The sequence below is a fragment of the Chinchilla lanigera genome, unplaced genomic scaffold, assembly GCF_000276665.1.
Source record: "Chinchilla lanigera isolate Chin_1 unplaced genomic scaffold, ChiLan1.0 scaffold00100, whole genome shotgun sequence".
In the NCBI taxonomy this organism is placed as follows: Eukaryota; Metazoa; Chordata; class Mammalia; order Rodentia; family Chinchillidae; genus Chinchilla; species Chinchilla lanigera.
Window position 1 is genome coordinate 4,316,884 of NW_004955501.1, and position 3,920 is coordinate 4,320,803.

At 41.3% G+C, this 3,920-nt stretch overlaps 1 pseudogene; it reads right to left on the reverse strand.

The window, feature by feature from the left end:
- Window positions 1-1,791, reverse strand: part of LOC102018200 — a 52,158-nt pseudogene extending 50,367 nt beyond the window's left edge.
- Window positions 1,792-3,920: the final 2,129 nt, after the last annotated feature.

Consider the following 3,920-nt stretch of genomic DNA (forward strand, 5'->3'; position numbering starts at 1 on the left):
TTTTTTTTTTTTGGTTTTTCTCCAGTACCGGGAACCGAACTCACGACCTTGTGCTTGCCAGGCAGGCGCTTTGCCGCTGAGCTAAATCCCCAGCCCTTAATTTGTATTTCTCTTATTGAGACTAAGCTTAAACTTTTAATTTCCATACTATTTGTATTTTTCTGTGACTTGTCTATTTCTTCACCCATTTTTGTTACTGTTGAGTTGTAGATATTTGCACGTGTGTTTGTGTTTATATCAGCTGGCAAAAGATCTTCATATGGCACAGTTTTTTTGCGGTGAGAAATGCAAAGCATTTTCCTTGCTTTGTCTTTTGCTTTTTGCCTTAGTTTTCTGTTTTGTCATGCAGAAATGTTTTATTCCTTATGAATGGATCAGAAAAATTGAGAAACCCCCTAAAAGACAGAAAGCATATGGAATTAAATTAACAGCATAATGAAATCAGAGAAAACCACAAGCTAAAATATCCTCCAGGAAACTCCTGCTTTAGTGATGGCAGTGATTTGGAACAGCTCCAAGTTCAGGGTCAATGGACCAAAGGAAGAGGAGGGTACCCTAAGGCGATTACAGGTGTATTTAATTTGGAACAACTGGCTGGTGGAATCCTCATCTTGTTCCTCTGGTGCCCAGCAGGGTTCACAGTGGCACTGTCCCACTGGGGGAGTGGCTGGGTGGGTGGGTGGGTGGGGGCAGAGAGGCGGAGTGATGTCCTGGCAGCAAGTAACCTCAGGAGAAAGCGGGGAACTAAACTGCTGAACTCAATTTCCACCTCTACCATTTTCTGGATGTGTGGATAGCACTGGTAAATATGGATGTGTTAGTGAACTTCTTCCAGCTTTTTGCCAAAGTGGTGAGAAGTGAGTTTTCAGTGTAGTGTTACTATACCTTCCAACTTAGCAAAGAGCCCCAGCTATCTTTGAGGAGGATAAACAGGTAAACGTAATTATTTTTAAATAGAGGTCTTTTATTGCACCATTAAAATATCACAATTAAGGTCTTATAATCCAGAATCTTGTTTCTGTAGCTGGTTAACTCTTGTATCTTATTTACTGGTCTGAACTGTAGCCTTTTCAGAAACATAGATACCATCCCAAAGTTTTCTGATATCTTTGTTTTTACCTGTTTGGTTTTTTTTTTTTGTCTTTTTGAGACAGAGTCTCACTATGCAATTCAGGCTGGCCTTGAGCTCACTTTGTAGCCCAGGCTGGTCTTGAACTCGCAACGATCCTCCTGCCTCAGCCTCCCAAGTGCTGGAATTACAGGCGTGCGACATCACACCTGGCTTGTTTTTACCCTGTTGTGGCTTGCTAAATCAAAGCAGTTGAATTTGAAACAAGTTCAATATCATTTTTTTTTTGAAGGATTAATTCTTCTTTCTGGGATTGAGATACTGAACAAACCATACCTGCCCTCATCCAAATCAGGCAGATGTCATTTTTCACACAAGAAACTCTGAATTTTGACCTGAGACCCATTTTCCTGGATAAGGATGTTGCTGGGGAAGGGAGCATCCACCGACCTCATCGTGTGCCAGATCCCCGGTGTGACAGCCACGCTCTGTACGTGACTACAGACCGTGAGAGCGGTAGCCAGTGCCTTTCTGTTTCCCCACTATTTATCAGTCCCGAACGTCTTCTTTTTCTTGCCAGGGAGACTGAGTTATCCACTGATGTGGTTGAAGTCCCTCCATAGGGTTCATCTGGGGCCCTCTGCAGGATCTGTGCATCCTTTCAGAGTGATGTTGACACATTCTGGAACGATGACAGTCTGATTGCTGAGGATGGTTTTCATTCTCACAGGAGATGTGGCAAAGAGCTATTTCTTTAATATAAAATAATGAACAATCTGGAAAAAATATCTAGATTAGCACAGCCCAATAAAATATGATGTAAGCCATATATGTAACTTTCTATTAGTAAAGTCAAACAAGGTTGAAAGAAACATGTGCAATAAATTTCAATATGATGTTGTAACAAAGTATTATCACCTTGCTGTGCAATTGATATAAAAATGTTGATGTTTTACATACGCAGCACCCCTCAGTTCCTCCTGACCATAGTTCAAGCACATGGCAGCTACCCGTGGCCAGTGTCTGCTGCACTGGCCAGTGACATCTAGATAGTCTAGACATGGGAGGTGTGTGAGGAAGGAGGGAAGTGAAGGCAGGTGAATGCTCATGTTTTATTAAGGTTTGATATATAGCCAGTAAGGGTGAAGTGTTCAATAAATACAAGAAATAATGTTTTGGACAAATGGCTCCCCATATGGAAAAAATAAAAATTGTGTTATATGCCATACATAAACATAAATTCCAGGTGGATCAAGGAGCTAGCTTTTTTTTAAAAGATAAAAGTGCAAAGCATTAGAAAAATACAAAAATTAGTGTGAGGTTCTTTTTAAAGAAGACACAAAATAGAGACTCTATAAAAAGGAAAAAAATTGTCAGAATTATCTAAGATAGAAGCCATAATATAAGTTCAGAAAGATAATAAGCAAAGTTAAATGACAGGGGATACAGTAACAGAAATCAAAAACACAAACCAAGGAAACAACCGGCAAAAGATGTAGACATATACTTTAAAACAAATTTAATGGCAATAAATATATAAGATGCTTATCAATGAGGACAATGCAGATTAAACAAGAATGAGCTAATTTCTTTTCCCATATTATCAAAAACAAAATGAAAAGCTCTGACATATTACCTCATCTTTCTCTGGGTGCCACTGGTGGAAATATATATTGGTAAAATATTTGCATGGTAATTCAGCAGATCTATCAAAATTAAAACATAACTTCCTTTGACACAGAGGTTTCTTTTCATGGAGTCTACCCTTTTAAATATCAACCTATGTACACAAAGATGCATTGGCAAAGATGCTGCCTATTACCAGAACTAGTAAAATCAGGGTCTACCCCAACCAAAAGAATGCCCTGGAGGTGCCTCTGCATACCCTGTTGTATAAGAATCCTCAAGACCTCAACTTATTTTCATTAGTTAAGATAGTATATTGTGTAGAAGAGCATAAGTATGTGTATTACTCCATTCCCTAAAATGGAATAAACCAGACACACACACACACACACACACACATGTACACACATGAGGTTGTGTCTCTAAATATGTATACCTGTAAATGCCTACAGAAAGGGCTATAAGAACATACACCAAACTGGGTAGTGGGGAAGAGAGATGAGGGTGTGGTGGCAAATGTTTGTATTTTATTCCAGGTACTTCTTTGCTGCTTGACTCTTTTACAGTGCAAGTGGGTTAATATAATACTTGTAGAGAGAAGATTTAGGGAGAGAGCAGCGTTCGCCAAATGTCCCTTGCAGTGGAAGGGGTCCTTTTCAGAACTTAGAGCCACCCCTTCTACTTCCCCTAGCCAACCGGGCACAGTTCGGTCCAGTTTGTGGAGCTGTCTCTCAGCTCTGAGAGCGCTGGGCAAGAGTGGTGTCTACCCTGTGGGTACCAGCCAGTAGGTGCATGAGCCAGCCTCAGAACGTATGCTTGGAACACCCGTCACTTCCATTCCTCCATGGTCTTGCTCCCACACTATTCCTGGGCGGCCCACACAGTGCTCCCACCCCCTCACCCTGTGGCATCTAGCCCAAGGCTAGTCTATTTTCGAAGAGTAAAATAACAGTTCTGAAGATGGTAAGGTCAACCACTACGACAAGCAAAACCGAGAGTGTGTGGAGTATGGTCATAATTGTTGCCTTCATTTCTCTCAGCCAAGAAACCTCAGGAGGCTAAAGTCAGGGCTTCCGAGCATTTTCACTCTTAGGCTTCCTGGGAAATGTCAAAAATTGCCACTCATATCTTGGAAGGGGAAAGAAAGGACACTTCCTGTGCAGGAATGGATTGGGGGTGGTGTGAAGCCCAGGTGCTCTGCAGAACCAGGACAGAGAGCCCTGAA